This window comes from Pleurodeles waltl, chromosome 6, assembly GCF_031143425.1.
Source record: "Pleurodeles waltl isolate 20211129_DDA chromosome 6, aPleWal1.hap1.20221129, whole genome shotgun sequence".
In the NCBI taxonomy this organism is placed as follows: domain Eukaryota; kingdom Metazoa; phylum Chordata; class Amphibia; order Caudata; family Salamandridae; genus Pleurodeles; species Pleurodeles waltl.
This window is the reverse complement of record NC_090445.1, coordinates 1,561,130,334-1,561,152,627: the sequence shown is the minus strand read 5'-3', so window position 1 is coordinate 1,561,152,627 and position 22,294 is coordinate 1,561,130,334.

Genomic DNA, 22,294 nt, shown 5'->3' with positions numbered 1-22,294 from the left:
TTTGGAACATCTGTGTGTGGCTGGTACAAAGGATGGAGAAAGGAGAGACCCTTCCAGGCAGGGATGTAGATTTCAGGAACATTCCTACAGTCCCTGGGATTAGCTTTAGCTCCAGTGAAAAGAAGGAGAGAGATAGATGCCACTTAGAATTATAGGGGCAGTTCCTGTCCACTTCCTGCTTCATTCTTACTCAAAGGTGTAGACCTTTTAGTTTACTAGATGAGCTGTAAGGTCTTTCTCATGCCTTTGTCTCAGATTCCTCTCTCCATCTCCACCCCCTCTTTCTGCCATGTTTGAATTACAAAAGACTTTCGCCTGATCAATCTTTGGCTAAACAATATATCAGGAACTACCAAAAACCATCTCGAAGTGAATGACTTGAATCCACATATACAGCTGCAAAACCAGACAAATGTAGGCAGAAGCCCAGTGTGCCAACATTCATATTGACAAGTGCCAGCACAGACACAGCAGTGTGGTTGAGAAATACATGAGTTCCAAAGCCTTCCTTCCCAGATGTGGATAACTTAGACAGGACCCCTTCAAGGAGAGCTGTAGACGCCCACGAAAATAAGGGCCTGCCTGTTGGAGGAAGGGGGTTGCTGGACTCTGTCGCACAGAGGTTTTGCCTTTTAGAGTCAACTGTCTTGGTGCCTGGTCAATGAGGAGCTGGGCAAAGAATTTGGGCACTGGCACTAATGGAAGAGCTGTATTTGCCTCGAGGGAACTGACCATCTTACTTGCTTTGCAGTTTGTGCTGGAACTGTCCCCTATATGAGGAAGTTGTCTAAAAAATGAGATTGCAACTGTGCAGGAACAACAAACATCTCTGACCATGGGGAGTGACCTCTAAGAGAGAGAGAGAGGCTGATCTGCATAGTAAAGCACTTCAAACCATACAGAAACAGTGTTGAGCCCAGAGAAGGAAAATAGTGAGCTACTCTAAGCCTCCCAGGAGAGAGAAGGCAGGTGCTCAAAGACAGGAGGGCATGTCCTTGAGCTACTTGCTGGGGCTGATTGTATGTCAAAGTCATGGGGCAGAGGTCCCCAGCAGCACTGCGGTGGAGTCAGGAAGCATTGCTAGATAACCAATAAACAGAGTAGAAGTACAAATCCTTCATCTCCCTTGGACGTAAAATTGAGTCTGGATGTAATTATACTTGTCTCTTGAAGGACTGTCTATTTATTAATGCATTCATGTAGCTTGAAATCTGGCTAGCAGTCAGTTATCCACATCTAAGAGACTTTGGGGGTCATTCTGACCCTGGCGGTCGGTGATAAAGCGGCGGCCAACCCGCCAACAGGCTGGCGGTTCCAAAAATGGAATTATGACCCTGGCGGGAACCGCCAACACAGCCCGCCACATTACCACTCCGACCGCCACGGCGGGACAGACAAACAGCGCGGCGGTCACCGCCAACAGGCAGGCGGCAGACAAAGTACCGCCCACCCTATCACAACTCACCAATCCGCCACCTCATCCGGGGCGGGAGCCCCGCCGATAAAAACACGGCGGAAACAGACTACGAACGGGAAAACGCTCACCTCTATACACTCCACGAGGACGGAGGACAGCATGGAGCCCGAATTACACATCCTACCCACTCTCGTCTACCTGCTCATCTACCACGAGTACGAACTCCGGCGCAGACGACAATGGTGAGTACTGCACCTACGACACAGGGGAGGGGGGGGGGGAGGAAGGGTTACGGGCACACACATACGCATCACACCCACCCCCCAACTATCTACACACCAATGCAGAGCACCAAGTCAAAGTTACCCCACCCAAACCCCCCGGAATAACGAAAAGATATGATTCAAGTGAGAAACAACATTTATGTACAAAATAGGTTCATTGAAGACATGGCAAAATAGGAAAATGATGGAAAAAATATCTAATGTAAACATTGCGTGACCGAGAAATAGAGGCAGAAAGTCCCGCACAGTCACAGAAATTGCAAATGTCCGTGGGCCGAAGTGTATCAACACATGGGCAAAGCCCACATAGGAGACCTGAGTCCATTGGAGAGAACACTGCAGGGGCATCACATGACAAAACTACAGGCACCTCAGGGGGAAGGGAAGGGGGGGCACCACAGCCACATGAGTCCACGACGCCAGATCCAAGAAGGGGCCACCATGCCCACCGTCCAATCCTGGGTAGTGCAAAGCCACAGTCTCTCAAGTCTCTACAGTGGGTGGCTTGCCCACTGTCATATCCTGGGGAGTGCAAAGTCACAGTCCATCAAGTGGATAACAGTCTCCACAGGCAATGGAGGAGGCAGGGTGGCCCGAGTGCAGCGTGAACATTAGCACGACACAGAACCGGCACAGTCATTGGCCCAGCGGTGCTTGAGACGGCGGGGCCCAGCGGAGCGGTGCCTGAGATGAAGGGCCCAGCGGAGCGGTGCTTGAGACGGCGGGGCCCAGCGGAGCGGTGCTTGACAGGAAGGGCCCAGCGGAGCGGTGCGTGACAGGAAGGGCCCAGCGGAGCGGTGATTGAGACGGCGGGGCCCAGCGGAGCGGTGCCTGAGATGAAGGTCCCAGCGGAGCGGTGCTTGAGACGGCGGGGCCCAGCGGAGCGGTGCTTGACAGGAAGGGCCCAGCGGAGCGGTGCTTGAGACGGCGGGGCCCAGCGGAGCCGTGCCTGAGATGAAGGGCCCAGCGGAGCGGTGCTTGACAGGAAGGGCCCAGCGGAGCGGTGCTTGAGACGGCGGGGCCCAGCGGAGCGGTGCTTGACAGGAAGGGCCCAGCGGAGCGGTGCTTGAGACGGCGGGGCCCAGTGGAGCGGTGCCTGAGATGAAGGGCCCAGCGGAGCGGTGCTTGAGATGGCGGGGCCCAGCGGAGCGGTGCCTGAGATGAAGGGCCCAGCGGAGCGGTGCTTGAGACGGCGGGGCCCAGCGGAGCGGTGCTTGACAGGAAGGGCCCAGCGGAGCGGTGCTTGACAGGAAGGGCCCAGCGGAGTGGTGCTTGAGACGGCGGGGCCCAGCGGAGCGGTGCCTGAGATGAAGGGCCCAGCGGAGCGGTGCTTGATAGGAAGGGCCCAGCAGAGCGGTGCTTGACAGGAAGGGCCCAGCGGAGCGGGGCCTGTCTTGGCGGGGCCCTCTTCAGCGGTGCCTTCCTGCACGGCGGGGCCCTCTTCAGCGGTGCCTTTCAGGACGGCGGGGCCCTCTTCAGCGGTGCCTTTCAGGACGGCGGGGCCCTCTTCAGCGGTGCCTTCCTGCACGGCGGGGCCCTCTTCAGCGGTGCCTTTCAGGACGGCGGGCCCTCTTCAGCGGTGCCTTCCTGCACGGCGGGGCCCTCTTCAGCGGTGCCTTTCAGGACGGCGGGGCCCTCTTCAGCGGTGCCTTCCTGCACGGCGGGGCCCTCTTCAGCGGTGTTTGTCCTGTAATTCCAGGGAGTCTGACCTGGGCAGGACTCCCTGCTCAGTCGCCCTCCGACCGTGCAGTTGCTGGACCCTTCGGTGACGGTGTCCTGAGCCCTTGGGTGTCCTCCCTCACACCCAGGATGGGGCTTGTGGGGCCCTCCTGGTCCGCGCTCCTGCTGCCTGACTTCTCCGCCCTGCTGCCCTTGCCCTCCTTCGCTGTGGCTCTCTGGGCCTTGCCTCCCCTGGATGTTGTGGCAGGTGAAGTGTCCGAACTTTGGTCCTTGGGGGCAGCCGCGGCACTCCTCCCGCGGCGGCCCCTCACTTTCCGGGTCCTCTTTCCGGGGGGGGAGGGGCTGGCTGTCCCCTTGCTGCTGACCGATGTCTCACTGCTGGCAAAGGGGGAACTCCAAAATCCATGGACTACGCTGACACGTGAACCCGGGCTGGTGGTGGCTGAGGTGCTCTTGAGACTCTTAGCAGATGGAGGGGGTGGGTCAGGTGAGGGAAAGAGGTCAAGATTGGAGAGGTAACACTTTTTAGGACCAAGGTAAAAGGTAGGTGCAGTGGTTATGGGAGTATGGGAGTGGAGGAAGAGGAGGTGGTTGTAGGAGAGTCAGGTGTGCTGTCCTTGGGTGAAGGTGCATGGACTGGAGGCTGTCGTGAGGTGGTTGGCTGTTGGGTGGGTGGCTGCCTGCGTTTGTGTGTCTTGGAAGAGGGGGTGACAGACACAGTGGGAGAGGACACAGGGGACGTGTTAAAGGCAGTGGGGGTGGTGACTGCACGTGCGCGGACTGTACTGGAGGGTGTGCTGGTGATGGGTGTACTGGCTGTTGGTGGTGTGCATGCAGGTGTGAGTAGCGATGTCACAGGGAGGGAGGAGGGAGACGAGGAGGGGGGGGACACAGAGGTGGTAGTGGCTGTTGGCATGTCTGCATCTGGGTGTTGCTTGGGTGAATGTTTGTGTGATCTGTGGTGCTTATGTCTGGAAGAGCTGCCCTTGGGTGTTGAGGTGTGTGCAGGCTGGTCTGATGGTGTGGATGGGATAGGCTGAGGAACAGGAGACAGAGACAGGGTGGAGGCAGTTAGAAGAGAGAGGCTGGAAACAGGGACAATGGCTGCCGTCAGTGCTGAGGCCAGAGAATTGAACGATCGTTGATGGGCAGACTGACCCGAATGAATGCCCTCCAGGTATGCATTGCTACGATGCACCTCCCTCTCTACCCCCTGGATGGCATTCAAAAGGGTAGTCTGCCCAACAATGATGGTCCTCAGGAGGTCAATGACCTCCTCACTGAGGGCAGCAGGGGTAACAGTGGCAGGGCCTGAGGTGCCTGGGGCGAAGGAGACGCCCGCCTTCTTGGGCGAGCGGGCACGGAGCGTAGGCTGAGGGGCTGCTGGGAGGGCGGAGCTGGTGCGCTGGGTGGCGGCTGTACCTGTAGAGGCGGGGGGCACGGATGTTGCCACCACCACTAGGGAGCTCCCTTCCGAGGACGTGTCGGTGTCACTGGTTTCACCACGGCTCCCCGTTGTGAAGCTCCCCTCGCCCTCCGTATCACTGGTGGCCTCGGTGTCTGTGCCATCGCCCACCGGGGCCTTGTGAGTCGCAGCTCCCTCGTGCTCCGGTGCCAAGTCTCCTCCGCCTGATGATGCTGAAGCACACATGCACAAGAAGATAAAGAAAAAGGGTGGGGGGAGACATAATAAAAGGTTGAGTACATGCATTGTCAACACCGTTGGCGGAGAGGACAGACACAGGAGCCTCATGCACTAAGCCGTGCAATCGGGGTACACTACTGAGTACTTGTGACTGGGCCAACAGGTCTAGGGACAACAAACGCGCACATGGGTGATGCAGTACCATGGCTAGCTGTACCTGGCACCGTACAGAGGTTGGGGGCGGGGGCACAGGGCCATGCCTAAAGGAGGGGACTACACTACAGAAAGCGCCCTGGCCTAATGTCACCCACAGCCCTCCTCCCCCACCCAGACGCCTCCACTGCGTGTAAAGATAGCTGAATGTGCTGGTACTCACCCCCTTGTGTCTGCTGTGATGTCGTCACGCGCCCATCCAAATCGGGGTAGGCCACCGCCAGGATCCGGGACATCAGGGGGGTCAGGGTACGACTGGCACGCCTCCTAGGTTGGGAGGCCATCCCCAGCAGTGACTCGGCGGTCTTCCTGGTCCCGCGGCGGATGTCCTCCCACCTCTTGCGGCAGTGGGTGCCCCGTCTGTTGTGGACCCCCAGGTTCCGGACTTCCTTGGCGATGACACGCCAAATGTCGATCTTCTGATGGGCGCTGACCTATTTGACATGTACAGGGTGGAAATTGAAATATCATAAATTTTCCGCATGATAGATGCGATTGGCCCCCCCTCCCCAACCTTGCCATGTGGCACATGCTCTCATCTGTCGTGCCTTGCACTCCTCATTCGCTCCCCACCCCACCATCTTACATCCACCATAGACAACCCAGGCATAGCCCATTCAACGTGCACATAGTGTACTTACCTGTTGGTCTGGAGGACCGTAGAGTCGCGCATACTGGGGCAGGACCCCATCCACAAGTTTCTCCAACTCTTCTGTCGTGAAGGCAGGGGCCCTTTCCCCAGTCGCAGCAGCCATTGTATCTCCCAGACCGGGGAGGTCCTCTCCTGTGGATGATCAGGTCTTGAGTGATTAATCAGATAGAAAATGGCAGTCACGCCCGCGGCGGTACGCGACCGCCGGCGCAGCTAGTCATTGGCCCGTGAAACCCATAGGGTTCGATGTTAACCAATGCGGCTTTGCGCCGCGGTCTTCGACCGCCTACCGCCACGGTGTGTCACGCCAGCGCATTGACCTCACATCCCATTGTCACACTTCTCAGGTCAGGCAGCCGCCATTACAAGGGACCACAGGGCTTAATTACTACTGCGTCACACAGGCCTAGGCCTTGCATTGCCACTCATACAAGCCATTCAATGCATTGACAATCGTGTACTGTGCAAGCTGTAGTTACGTACCTGTGGGTTGTTTGACTCTGTGCTCCATGTTGTCCTTCCTAGGCACCGTCCGCTGGGACTTGCGAGGAGAAGGATGAATCCTCCCGTGTACCGGCCGCTGGTGGACCTGTCGACAATGGAGGAACGTCATATAATACTTAGATACCGACTTGACCGAGCCACTATACATGAACTGTGTGCCCAGCTGGAGCCAGCACTGATGTCCCCCATCCGCCAACCCACAGGAATTCCCCCTCTGGTGCAGGTTCTGTCAGTCCTCCATTTCTTGGCAAGTGGTTCTTTTCAGACAACAGTGGCCATGTCATCAGGGATGTCTCAGCCTATGTTTTCAAAAGTTTTGTCCAGAGTGTTGTCTGCCCTGACGAAATACATGCGGAGCTACATAATTTTCCCTGAGGAGGGTGATTTGGCCACTGTGAAGGCTGACTTCTATGCCCTTGGACATATCCCCAACATCATTGGTGCCATTGATGGGACCCATGTGGCCTTAGTACCCCCAAAAGACGATGAGCAGGTGTACAGAAACAGGAAAAGTTACCATTCTATGAATGTCCAGGTGGTCTGTTTGGCTGACCAGTACATCTCCCATGTAAATGCCAAGTTCCCTGGGTCAGTGCATGACGCGTATGTTATGCGAAATAGCAGCATCCCCTATGTGATGGAACAGCTACAGAGACACCGTGTGTGGCTAATTGGTGACTCTGGTTACCCCAACCTGCCGTGGCTACTGACCCCAGTGAGGAATCCCCGGACCAGGGCAGAGGAACGGTACACTGAGGCCCATGGGCGATCTAGGAGGATCATAGAAAGGACCTTTGGCCTCCTGAAGGCCAGGTTTAGGTGCCTGCATATGACAGGGGGATCCCTCATGTACTCACCAAAGAAGGTGTGCCAGATCATCGTGGCCTGCTGTATGCTTCACAATCTTGCATTGCGACGCCAGGTGCCTTTTCTGCAGGAGGATGGTCCAGATGGTGGTGTCGTAGCAGCTGTGGAGCCTGTGGAGAGTGAAGAGGAGGAAGACGACGGGGACGACACGGACAACAGGGACACGGTCATACAACAGTATTTTCAGTAGCACCCAGGTAAGAATCCCCCACGTCATTTTACATTTACTTCTGGCCTCCTGCATCTCTACTTTATGTGTTTCCCCCCAGTTCCTTTCAACTGAATTGTGACTTTCCCTTGGCTTTTCAGAGCTGTATGACCCACTGCGTGACTTCTGGTTTGTTCGGCAATGGAGTAAAGCAAATTGACATTGGTATGTTGTCCTCACAAAGTAACTGCACATTTTTGACCCGTTATGCATAATACATTTGTTAAGAATACAAGCAGACTCCTGAGTGTTTTATGTGCAATAAGTGATTTATTTAAAGTGCTACATATAGGTCCATGATAGTAAAACGGTGATGGGTGGGGGTGGAGTGATGTCCATGGCAGAGTCCAGTTCTCGGTCGCACAGGTGCATTGTCCATATGCCTGTGGAAGGATGGAGCAGGGGCAGTTCATGGTTGGACAGGGTGACGATGTGGGACAGTGGTATGACATCCGGGGGGATCTTAGGCTGGCGGGGGTCTTGGCATCCTACTCTGTCTTCCTTTGTGATCTCAGGCTCCTCTTGCGGGGTGGTTGATCTTCAGCAGGAGGTGGGGTTCTGGTGGCCCGTCGTTGTGTGGGGGCCTCCTGTCCACTAGCGCCGGCGGAGGTGGTAGGCTGTTCCTGGTCCGGGCTGGTGACAGGGGCCCTTTGGGGTGCCACATGGTCCCGCAATGTGGTGACTATTAGGTTCAGGGCCTGGACGATGTTCCTGAGCTCCTCTCTGTACCCCATGTACCGTTCCTCCTGCTGTGCCTGGATCTCCTGGAACCTGGCCATTACCGTCGCCATCGTCTCCTGGGAGCGGTGGTATGCTCCCATGATGGTGGTGAGGGCCTCTTGGAGAGTCGGTTCCCTGGGCCTGTCCTCCCCCCCTGTCGCACTGCAGCCCTCCCAGTGGCCCTGTTTCCCCGGGCCTCTGTCCCCTGGACGATGTGCCCGCTACCACTGCCCCCAGGTCCCTGTTGTTGTTGGGGTGTTGGGTCTGCCTGGGTGCCCTGTAGTGGCGGACTCACCGCTGATTGACCTGTCCTGGAGACAGAGGCATGGGCCCGCTGGGTGGGAGCGGTGCTGATATTCCCAGAGGGGGTTAGGTCTGCTGTGGCCTGTGTCTGTGTGTGGGGAACCGACTGTCCAGAGGTCCCCGATGGTCCGGGCTGGTCATCAGGTTCCAGGTCGACAGAGCTGCTGTCCTCACTGCGGGCCTGTTCTGGGGGTGGGATGGACATATCTGGACCCTCCTGGCCGGTGTGTTGGCGTTCGGGCCCTGCAGGGGTGAAAGAGTATGGTTAGTGCTTCTGTGTGTTCCATGGTGTGCGATTTGTGGGTGCCCTTGTCCCCCAGTGCTGGCATCCCCTTGTGGCAGGAGTTGTGAGGGTGGTTTGTGGGGGGGATGGGTATGTGCAGTGGTCATGCATAGGTGATGGGTGTCCATGGTTTGTGTTGGCATTCAGGGTTTGGTTTTGGGTTGGGTGGGTTGTGCTGGTGAGACATTGGCAGGGAGGCTGTGTGCTGGGGGGTTGGGGGTGAGGGTGGGGGTGTGGGTTGGCATGCTGGTGGTTGGGGGGGGGAGTAGTTGAGACTAGACTTACCAGAGTCCATTCCTCCGCCTACTCCAGCGAGGCCCGCAGGATGCAGGATGTTGAGGACCTCTTGCTCCCATGCTGTGAATTCGGGAGGGGTGAGTGGTGGTCCGCCGCCAGTCCTCTGCACAGCGATGTTGTGTCTGGAGACCATCGACCGTACCTTCCCCCGTAGGTCGTTCCAGCGCTTTCTGATGTCTTCCCGGTTTCTGGGATGCTGTCCCAAAGCGTTGACCCTGTCGACAATCCTCTGCCATAGCTCCGCCTTCCTGGCTATTGTGGTGTGTTGCACCTGTGTACCGAAGAGCTGGGGCTCTACCCTTATGATTTCCTCCACCATGACCCGGAGTTCTTGGTCCGAAAACCTGGGGTGTCTTTGGGGTGCCATGGGGTGGTGTGGATGAGGTGTGGGGTGGTGTTTGCGGTGATGTGAGTGGTGGTGTGTGGTGATGTGTGCGTAGATGTGGTGTGGTTGATGATGTTGGGTTCCTGTGTGTGTGGGGGTTTTTGATTGCTGTTCTCTCTCTCTCTCTCTCTCTCTCTCTCTCTCGCCTTCTCTCCGATTTCCAACTAGTGGGGGTTTGTGGGTGATGTGGGTGTTTGTTTTATAGTTGCTTGGATGTGTGGGGGTGGTGTTTGTATGTGTATCAGGTGTGTGTATTTCAAATTGTCCAATGTGGCTGGGTTTTGGAGCCCGGGTGTGTATTTTGACCACGGTGGTGTGTACCGCCAATGGAATACCGGGGCTGAAAGACCGCCGCGTGGATTGGTGGGTCGTAATGGCATGGGCGTGTTTGTGTTGGCGTGGCGGTGGAGGTTTGGTCATCTCCTGTTTATCGCTGCCCGCTGATGAGGCGGCCTTCCGTGGATGTCGGGTTTTTGGCGGCTTGGCAGTTGTTGGTCAGAATTACCGTGGCGGGTTTCCGCGGCCGCGGCGGTAGAATGGCAGTCTTCTGACCGGCGGTAGGAGCCTTTTACCGCCGAGGTCAGAATGACCCCCTTTATGTCAATGTTTTATGGAATATTATGTTTCAATTATTACATTAGATAATTGTTACAACATTTAGATGCATATTTCATCTGGTGAGTGTTTTCAACTTTAACAACGGAACATGATTTAAATTGCCTACGTTCTCAGATAAGATGCTTTCCATCACTGCCTTCCTCCTTTGCTTTATTCCCCAACTAAACTAGCCCTCCCCATCTACCCCCCCGCACACACTTCTGATCCCAAGACTAACTCTTCATGCATACCTCCCCTTACATTTAAAGTCCCTTCTCCTCAAAAACCTAGTACCCTTTAACACATCAAGTTGGGCACTTGCTGGCGCTATGGACATCCCAATTCCCAACATGCATTGGCAAAGCCGATAAGTCTCGCCGAGGCGAGCTCCATTGCCTTTTACAATTATTTCGATCCATATTGTACAGCAGACCGGCTGCTGAGCAACAGGGTTTAAAGTAAAGAAAAAAACCGCTGTGACGCGGCCAGCGTTGACCCCGTCCTGGTGCCTAGTTTTTTTTACATTCAGGCATGAGTGATATGGCTTATGGTAGATACCTAGGGGGATTTAAGGGCGGTGCACTTTAGATTAAACAGTTTTGAAAATTCAGCTTGCCTAAACTGGGAGACATTTACATGGGGAGAGGACCGGTATGATATGGTTGTATTTACGTGAGTTTGATACCAACTTAGTGACCGCATTTTATGTCGAAAAAATAAACATTTAAATGCTTATTGTGAAGATCTTTTTGCATACTTGAATCAAAGGCCGAACTCCTGCATGGTGGATGCAGTGTTTTATCATTTGCCACCTTTTACCAGGACCTTTACACATGCAGACCCCATCCCCCAGGAGATACTGCTTCTGCTCTTGTTTGACATCCATCTACCTACCAACCCCGCCTCCCAGGCCTGGGAGTTAGAACAACCTATTAAGGGAGACAAAATTGACCTTGCCTTGTCCGACTTTTCCTCTGGCAAAATGCCTGGTTCCGATGGCTTCCCCGTTGAGTAGTACCATCAGTACTGCAATGAATTGACTCTGTTTTTGCTCAAGCTTTGCATCGCAGTGGTTGAGCAAGGAGCCTTTCCGCCTGAGCTTGATCTGACCTCCCAAGTGGCCATTCACAAGGCAGCCCCCCCCGACAAGTACTCTTCATATAGACAATGATCAATACAGAAATTAAGCTCTTCACCAAAATCCTGGCCTACCGGTTGCAATCCATGCTTTCCTATCTAATTCACCGCGATCAGTGTGGATTTATGCCTGGAAATAGTATAAGACACTTTATAAGACGATTCCAAGTGGCGCTTTATCGGGTGGATGCCTCTCACCCCGCCAGTGGTGCTGCTCCTCATAGACTTTGAAAAGGCATGTAACATGGTGGATTCGTCCTTCCTTCAGTCAGTAATTATCTACGCCAGGCTGGGGAGGCATATGAGGCACCTTATTGGTGCCATTACCACCAACCATTCACACAAGTCCAAGTTAATGGTTCACTTTCTGATAGATTTCCCATCCTCAAAGGTACACTCCAGTGCTGCTCTTTATCATCCTTACTATTTACTCTCACAATTGAGCCTCTGATATGGATCATTTGCTGCGATGAGCAGCTTAAAGGGTTATTTTAGAAATGAGGGCATGGATAAAGAATCTCTCCCTATGTGGATGATGTTCTACTGTTCTTAGCCACCCACAGACCTCAGGCCCGATGTTTTGAGCACCTCTCCTCATTTGGAGAAGCGTCCGGTGAACAAATCTATGTCCATACTGGTCCCGATCTGGGGCAATACAAGCACAAATGCCTGGCAATCTGGCATCCTGGTGAAACATCTCTCCTTTAAATACTTAGGGATTCACATCTCCTTACTCCCGGAGCTCACGAGACACCTCAAATGACTCCCCTAGTATTCAAGATGAAAAGCGATATCCAAAAGTGAGCTCAACTTTCCCTATATGTGATGGGCCATATAGCCCTCTTTAAGATGATGATCCTCCCTCGCTTTCTATACATATTTCAGCACTTCCCACTTCCATTTCCCCCACACTGGTTCTGAATGCATAACTGAATCCTCTGCGCCTTTCTCTGATCCGGCGCTCGTTTCCGTATTACATTACTCAATGGCAGGTAATCTATTCACTGCTACTATCGGACCTCACAACTAATTGTCATTTATTTTAATGGCGGATGGGATGACCCAAGGTATTGGGGGGAGCTTTCCCTCCTAGAGCTCGATCATATCATGGATATTCTAAATGGCACTCCAATACTGCATACCCTCCCTGATGTCACTCGAGTTGTTTTCCTAAGCTGGAGATCCTTCCTGCGATTTTTGGGGTGGAGCCCATGGCTGACTCGGATGAACCCCTTCTGGAGAGGGACATGGCTCCATAACACAACTGGTCTGGAGGGATCCCAGAAGTGGGACACCATAGGTATCACAGTCCTTGGAGTTGTATCGGTGGGAATTCATATCTTGTCCTTTCAAGACTTACAAGACCACTACCACCTCCCCAGACACAATTCCATAGATACTTACAATTACGTCATGCCTTGACTGCCAGCATTTCCCCAGACACTGACATCCCAGACTTTAGCCCACTCGAGGTTAGACTTCTATCGGGACAAAGGCGCCATATCCCAAATATACATTCACTCATTGTTAATACCCCACACAGATTTGATACACTCAGACACCACTGGGATCAGCGAACTTGATGAGGCGGACTGGAGGGAGGACAGGCTGGCCCTTGTGTGTTGGCCATCTCCACGCGTATCCATCTGATCCAGCTACTGTACCTTCAAATCACATATTTAACCCTGATAAATCTGCACAGTGCAGGCAAAATACCTCAACCCATCTTCTTCCTTTTATCACATGGTTTGGGCCTGCCCGGTCCTCTTACCTTACTGGTAGCAGATACAACACAAACTCTCAGGGGTCCTGGGGTGAGTCCTTGAGCTAACCCTCAGAATGGCCCAACTGGGTATAGCTGACGAACTTAGGAGCCCTTGGGTAGACCGCATGTTTGTAGGTATTGCCTCATTGGTTGATAAGCAAGACAATTTTTGAAGGTGGAACTCCCTTCCTGACAAAATAGAGGGAGGGGATCCTGGGGTGAGTCCTTGAGCTGACCCTCAGAATGGCCCAACTGGGTATGGCTGACGAACTTAGGAGCCCTCGGGCAGCCCGCATGTTTGTAGGTATTGCCTCATTGTTTGATAAGCAAGACAATGCCTGTAGGTGGAACTCCCTGAACAACTCCCTCCTGACAGAATAGAGGGAGGGGATGGATTGGTGTAACCAAATTGAAAAGCCCATATATACTGCATGAGGATGCCTGCAAAAAAACAGTTGTGCAGTTGTAAATGTGCTCTTAGTGGTGGATCCCAAAACTTAATAAAGTATTTTATCAAAAAAACACTGACCATGTACAGTCCTCTGCTGCTTCATGGCTAAGTTGGTGTTATAGAAATACCCCAAACATACATATATATTTGCATACACTGTTCCTACAAATGAGGCCGGCAATACTAAGGCCCATATTTAAGAAAAAGTGGTGCATCAGAGCTGATGTGACACTTTTTCTGCTACCCCCTACTGGCACCTAATAACACCATGGTTGCACAGTATTTATAAAATGGTGCACCATGGCGGTCATTAGCACAATAGCATCATAATATTTTAAGCTATTGTGGCACTTTGCTTTACTATTGTCAAAAATGTTGCCGCTAGTGTAGCAAAGTGCAAGGATGCCCATAGGTTTCTGTAGGAACCTCATACTAACGCCTGCTCTGAGCAGGTGTTAAAAATGACATAAAAAATGGTGCAGTAAAATCTGTTAAATTTCACTGCACTATTTTTGGGGGCCTCCTAGCGCTGGACTGCCCCCCCTGCATACCTTATGCCTGGCGCAGGCATAATGTGGCACAAGGGTTAACAAAGTGGCGCAATGCATGATTTGCGCCACTTTGTAAATATGGCGCGGGGGACAAAGCCACTTTAGTGCAGCCTTAGTGTAAAATAAATTCTGCTATGGCAGCGCTAAGATGGCGCTAGGGGCTCTTAAATATGCCCCAATCTGTTTATTAGTGGGCCCTTGAGCTTGAGGATTTACTCTGTACACCAAACCGTTTTCCCACTAGATGTATTGACATAACGGTGTAAGGGAACTGACCCTCATCGTTCCAGACTCATTATAGAATATAGGCAAAGGTATGGTCCATGTTTTTTCATGTCAAAATGTTTTCCTATTTTCACAATTCCAATCTATTTTATTTTCCGCCACCTGGGAGGCTAATACTCATGTTTGCTTTTTCCTCCTCTGTTCCTCTTGGATTTCCTCTTCCTGGGCAGACTGCTCACTAAATCTATAGAATAAAAGAGGCCTCTTCTCAACAGCCATTGCCCTTAGTTGAATGAAAAAAATACTTAAAATGTAGAATATTTGTCCCTAACACTATGGCCCTCATTAAGACCCTGGCGGTCTTTTGACCGCCAGGGTAAATGTGGCGGTATCACCGCCAGTATGCTGCCACATTATGAGTGTGGTGGGTTGGCCGCTGCCAACCCGCCACATCTCCACTCATACCGCCATGGCGGTATGAACTGCCAGACTGGAGACGTACATCTCCTACCCAGTGGTCCACAGCAGACCGCCAGCGGCATTATGAGCTGGCCTACCATCATGGTTTCTGCGGCGGTAGCACCGCCAAGAAAACCATGGCGGTAGGGCTACCGGTGACAGGGAATTCCTTCCCTGTCACAGATAGACGGCTCCCCGCCACCCCAGCAAGCACCTGACCCCCCTACACACATAGCACCCCTCATACCCCCGCATACATGCACATACACACGCACCACACATACACCCATTCACCTCCACTTTCAGGCACACATCCACTCACACTCATCCATACACGCATTCACTCACAGATACTAACACGCATTCAGGCACGCATCCACACATACATACTCACATGCATACTCACATGCATACACACTGACATGCAGATGGGCACACTCTGCAACATCCATACACGCATTCACTCACATGCATGCAACCACACATACACCACAACATTCACACATGCACACAAACATTCATACACTCAGGCAGACACCACAACACAACACAACACCCCCTCTCCTGTTGGACGCCCAACTTACCTTGTCCGGTGAGGAGGTAATCCGGCAGGGAATGGGAAGAGGCGATGCTACCGACTGCAGCGCCCCGCCATGCCGTATTAATGGTCTTAATTCGGCTGGCGGCGTCCTTCTGGCGGGGCAGTGCAGGTGGTAGCACCACCCAGGCGTCTCCGACCGCCAGCATGGATACTGCTGGATTTCTGACCACAGTGTCGCGGGAATCCGGCAGTACCCATCATATGGCAGGCAGAAGACAGCCAGCACTGACAGTCTCCTGCCTGCCGCCCATGGTCAATGTGAGGGCCTATGTCCTTTCATAGATTTGGAATCAACTTGACCACTTAAGGAATATCCTCCATTCCAATTGTTAAAGTGATTTTTCTGTTATGATATCTGCGATTGTCACCCTGGATACACATTTTCAGGGGCGTCCCATAAGTAGGAGGAGTGGCTAGTTCAGGGATCATCACAGTTTTTTGGCAGCCCCAGTATATAAAATTCTCTTTCCATCCACACTTACTTCCTGAAACCACGAGGGTATCACTGTCTATAATTAATCTTCACCAATCCCATCTCCATAGGTTTTGGAATGTTCTTGGTGGGACATATTTAAGTAATGTGGCTCAAGTCACCGCATTCAAAGCACTGTGGGGTGGGCAATAGATGAATGCCTCTCCCCATTACTTTCTCCAGTAGCATTTTCCAGAGTAATGGTGTTGGTCAGGTCTTGAGATCTTCTGTGGATATGAAAGAGCATGGAGGATTTGAACCACAAGGGGTACTTGGTGACCCAAAGAGCATCTTGATGCCAGTTTTTCCAAAAGCTGTTGCCAGATTCACTACCTTCCCCGAGAGTAGGTTTGGATGCTGTCTCACCTGTTGCTGCATAGCTGTTGGCAAAGCATCAATGAAATGCTCTTTTAGTTCCTGTGCCTTTATCAACTCCTAAGTAATAATGCCTGCCTTATCCATTTACCAACCAAAATCTTGGCTTTCTAGTAGTAGTATTGCTGCCGTGTTTCATTACCCTTGTGCCATAAGCTCTAGAATGTTTGATGATAGTCCTCTTAATTCTACCCTAATCGTTTCAAGATAGCCTTCATGCCAACATAACGGGAGATGGTGGGGTATTGCCATCAGTCTGGTTAAATGTATGCCCCCTGCATCGGGAACAAAATGATGTCCCCAACAGTCTGTGTTGTGGGCATCCCATTCGAACACACTAATAAAACAAGTACGATATTCCCCTTTGGTGTACTTTTGAAGAACCTTGGCCAGAACATTAGGAAGGACAAGGGCAGCTTCTGCAATGACATCTGCAAGTTTACGCTTTTCATGGGTTGAGGTCTGTCATTTACCCGGGGCCTAGACTATCCAGTGAAGATCCTACCAGTCCTCATGTGAAAGTTGTTGGAACTGCTTCATGACTATTTGCATTTGCCCCCTCAATGGTATGTTGAAACAGGGCTTCCATCTTGCCAGGTTCTGCCAATCCCACTACACAAGGTGTCGTTTTCAACAGAATATTGATTTTTTCTATAGATTAAATAAAAAAATTACTTAAATCTTTTCTCTAAGCCAGACAGCACTTATAAAAGTATAAGTATTTATTAGAAAAGTCCGTGTACTGAAAATCGAGCTCTTTCTCAAAGATTCCATCCGTCTTTAATGGGTTACATCACTAGTCGTCAAGGGTTCGTATTCTCCGTTTCAGTCACTGATATCTTTTTATCTGGTCTCTTTTTTAGCATTTAAATAGACTGGAGTGTTAATTTTGATCAGGCAACTCTTTTACCTGAAACATAGAGGTTTTCCCAGCTAAGAATTGACCCTGTTTCCACTCTGCATCCTCACCTGAACGATTCCTCCCTGGGTTTTTTATGGAATGCCTTCTCCTACCTTTTTGCCCTCCTAGTCTTCCCAGATCTGGACTGTTCGCCATCTTTCCTGTTCCCCACCTTGTCTGCAATTTCAGGTTCCTATTTATTTCTTCACCCATAAGCTTCAACTCAGTGACAATGCCCCATTCTTGTCACAAATTAAGTCATAGAGTTTCCAGCGTTTTCCGTGTGGTGTTCCTGTTATTCTGGTTTCCTGTCTGAATTGTAGACATCTACCTAGTTAATAAAGGGAGCAACATAATTAATGTCCTGTCTTATACCGCAATTCATGGACCCCCATTTCCTTGCCCTCCATGCTGTCCCGGAATTGCATCCCATTTCCTTCATCCTCTTTGTGTCGGCAAAATACCTCTTTCTGGCTGAGACTCCTTCACCTGTTTGGAGCCACCATACAGACTATGGGAGCCTCTGCACTTTCTCTAGATCAGTGATTCCCAACCTTTTGACTTCTGTGGACCCCCAATTTATCAATACTGGAACCCAGGGACTCACACTGAATCATTATTTGAATCCAGGGACCCCCCCCCGAGTCATTACTGAAAGCTGGGGACCAAATGTGTTCAAATTTAACAATTTATTCACGGACCCCTTGAGTAGGCTTCGCGGACTCCCAGGGTTCCCCGGATCAAAGGTTGGAAACCACTGCTCTAGATACCTGCTGTTGTGGTGGCTCCATGTTCTTTAGGTATATTCCCTTGTGTACCTCTTTTCTGGGGCCCTTCTGCCAGATGTTAAGCAGTCTTCACTTAAGAGATATAGCATGCATGTCTTCTCTTTTGACCAATAGCATCTTGGCAAATTTAGTTAACTTCCTGGTAGCCCCTGCTCTCACCTATGGGTTGAGTACCCAGTGCTTAGTTTGGAAATGTCTAAATTGTTCACGTTCTGGAATGTGGTAGTCTTCCACCACGTTTTTGAAGAACTTATTCCTCTTTCCTCAAATACGTCGCAGATGGCAAGATGGCCTTCCCTCCACCTCTCAAAGGGTAGCTTATCTATCCCAGCATAGATTCTGATTTCTCTAATGAAACAGTAAAAGGGGAGAGATAAGATGTCAAAACCTGCTAAAGATGAGTCAATTTTCATACATTTAGTGTTGCTCTTATCACTGGAGAGTTCTCTACATTAGTATGATGATCGTTCTGTTTATCCCATGACACCTCTCAAAGTGGGAGTCCCATCATAGTATACTCCAGCAGGCAACATAATTTGTCTGTCTCCCTCCTGGTCCACTCAAGTAGGTAGCACACATGTACATCTTGGTAATCTAGATTTTTTCCCTTGCCACATATACATATAATCCATGGAAATCACCTGCACTCTTTTAATTTCTTCCTATTTAAAATGGAAATGAAAGGTCTGAAATACATACGGCCAAATTTAAGAAAAGTGGCGCTGCATCCTTCTTGCACTCCTTAGTGCTCCCCTACTGCCACCATGTGTGCGCCGTATTTAATATACGGCACACCATGGCGCATGGTAGGGGCCATAGCATCAGGATTTTTTGATGTGGTGTGCAGGAGTAGCGTCAACATTTTGGTGCTATCCAGCAGAGTACATTGAGGCCCATTGAAAACAATGGAATACCCCCTTTTAACACCTGCTCTGTGTGGGTATTAAAATTAGCCGTTAAAAATGGTGCAGTGGCATCACTGAGATTCCACTATGTCATTTTTACGGTCACCCTAATGGGGAAATGCCCCCCTTGCATACATTAGGCCTGGCACAGGCATAATGTGGTGCAAGGGGTACAAAGTGGTGCAATGCATGCATTTCGCCACTTTGTAAATATGGCGTGGTGAATTTGGCCTCATTGGGCCACATTAGCTTCATAAAAAATTACACTAACGTGGCACAAGGAGGCGCTAATCCCTCTTAAATCTGGGCCATAGTATATATAGAACAGAGAACTCTTCTCCAGTTAGCCAACTCAGCCTTAGCCATGGGACCTAATTCTGCTCCCATGGACCCCTCAAAGTATGTACCAGTACAATCCTTAGTGATTTCACACAGATGTTTAAAAATCTTTCAAAAAAGTGATTGTTTCAGCCGATTCTTTGTATCCTGTCCAATCATGCGGCTGAGCCCCTCTGATTTTATTGAGATTCACTTTCTGTGTGGTACCACTTGCTGTTAGGCCATTTTCATCATCAACTCTGGGGTGGCTCATGATGCTCTGACACCCAGATCAAGGCATTTAAGTACTTAACCTTATTCTCCTAATGTTATTGTTAGTTTTGGACTCTACGGGTCGGCAGCTCCATGGAGAGAGCAAAGGAGGGGTGATCCCTTTAATATGAGACAATTCACTTAAATCCCAGCAGATGCCCACCTATAATTATCTAGCATTCACTGCAGGAAGTTGCCCTCCATCCCCATTTATCTGAGGACAATATCCGTGAACCTCTTGTCAACCACATCAATTGCGTTTTTGCATCAAGTGAAAGCAACTCCCCATCCGTTTCCCCTCCTCCCAATATTGATTAAATGTGGAGGATTATTTGTGCTATTCACCACCTCTCTCTGAATTAGAAATCCCACCTGGTCTGTGTGTACCAGAAGGGATCAACACCTGGAGTCTAGTTGTCAGGATCTTTGCAACGACTTCACATTGGTGTTCAACAGGAAACTGTCATATGCAAGCCACGTTCAAGTGCATCCATACTGGGTGTTGCACTAGTGTTAGTGTAGCTGCCCAATGAATGGCAATACTTTCCCCGTGTGTGCCATATCACTTAAAAGATGTTAAAACCTTTAGTAGTTTGGCAGAGAAAGCTTTAGTGAAGGCTGCCTCTACTGTATATCAATGTGTCTTTAACCTCTTGAGGTTTCCTATTGCTGCTAATACAATTATTAATATTATTACTAATTCCTTCACTATAGGGGAACTTAACTTCTCCCTGTCCTCCTCTGACAGTTAAGGGAGGCCAGTCTGGAGCATGTTCCACTGCCAAACCTTATCATCAGTCTAAGCAGCTTTAAGATGTTCTCCTTTTCACACTATCTGTAATTCCACTCTAGGGTTCAGATCCTGAGGGGGGTGAAACGTCATGGACAACAGCCTCCCCACTTTACTGCTTCCGTCTTAATACTTTTTATCCAGCTTTGCAAACAGATAACACCCCGGTCCACTACTAAAGCTTAAAACTGCCCACTTGAAAAGATTACCTTTCTCCATGCATTCTGTGACAAGGTTGTCTTGTGTTCTACCTCAGATGTATGAAATTTTAATTTGCAAAAGTGGTAATAAATTGCACACTGCCTTTTTGTGAATGGAAAATTATTTTGTGATCTGACCTACGTACAAATAGGTCAGTTCACTAAATTCCGAATTGTAGTGGATCACAATCCATCCCACCTCATCAATATTCATGAGGTAGGTCACAAATTGCCACTCACTTAAATTGGACGCTATCACATGGATGTGAACCCTTAAAGTTAGCAGCCCACCATTTGTGTGATGCATTTAAGTAAACATTTTTTATAATGCAGCCAATTTTCGTTCAAGGAAATGCCGCTGCATTCAAAAACACGTTTTTTTATGTTTTTTTTTTTAGAGTTGATAGTGGTCACCTGGACCACTTCTTAATCCCCACCACACATTATTTTACATTCACATACCTTTTTTGTAAATGTGTTACCACCTCAGCTCTGGAATCTGTGATTTTTCAAAGTTTTGTGATTGGATTTCAGCCTCAAAACATTGCAACATATCATAACGAATCACTATTTAGAATGGATGCCTGAAACATAACCCTTTCAAACAGCAATTTAATACGCCATTCTAAACTTATTTTGCACTTCGGTAACCTGTTACCAAATTGCAAAATCGGTTTAGTACATACTAAAAAGCTGCTCAGAGGTTGCAAACCCTGTGATGTAGCAAATCACAGGCTTTGTGACCGCTTAATGGCTTCTTACATTTGGACCCAGATCCTTCTTTATTTGGAGCTAAAGCTTTGCTGTCACATTTCTTTAAAGCTATGGTAGGGGGGGTTCTATGTAGAATACTGAGAACAACCGTATTGACATGTCAGAATATCATGTCAAAAATATTGAGTTTATGTGCTTTGTATATCAGCTACCAAAATATTGTCTCAACGATATTGTGGAACAGAATATCATATAAAAGGTAAGTAAATTGAAATATCAATATGTAGCATTATAAGTAATTTATTGAAAATAATAAACTGTAAAATAATAATATAATGACAAATAGATAGTTTTAATAAGCAATGCGAAATCTTTACAAGAAAACAAATTGAAAATGAAAAATATTAACCATAACTTAAATATTAACAAACATATATAACAAACATATATTAACAAAACCTATACCACACTTAATTAAACATAGAATTAATCCAACAAGCAAATAACATTTAAATTAAAAATTACATTTATGTGTAAATAATATGAACATTTTTGAAAAAACAAATATACATAAAATAACAACACCTAAAAGGAAACAATACTAGCAGAAATGTTGCACCTCAAATGAGTCAGGTCAACTATTTTATTTTATGTAAAAGTAGGAAAAGTGTTAGACTTTGGAGGTGTTAGATTTACTAATCCCACTTCAATGTAAGCAAAAGCAGGGAAAGTGTCAGGCTTTGTACCTGTTAGTCTATAGTGTTCCCACTCTAACATAAGCAAAAGAAGGAAACATGTTGTACTTTAGAGGGGTTAGATTTACTATTCCCACTTCAATGTTAACAACAGTAGGGAACGTGTTTGCCTTTGTAGGGGATATAATTACCACTCCCACTCCATTGTAGGCAAAACCAAAGTGTTGGACTTTGGAAGGGTCAGATTTACTTACCACTCCAAGCTAAGCAATAGTTGGGCTAGTGTTGGACTTTGAAGAGGTTAGATTTACTATTCTTACTTTCATCTAAGCAATAGTAGAAAAAGTGGTGGACATTGGAGGGTACGATTTATTATTCCCGCCCCAATCTAAATTGTAGTGTGGAAATTGTTGGGCTTTGGAGGGGTTAGATTTATTAGCTCCACTCAAACATAAGCAAAATCATGGAAAGTGTTGAACTTTGGAGGGTTATATTTACTAGTAGGGAAAGTGTTGGACGAGAAGTTAAATGTACTACTCCCACTCCAACATAAGCATACATAAGAATGTGTTGGGGTTAGGAAGAGTTAGTAGTATCATTCCAATTCCTAGTAAATACA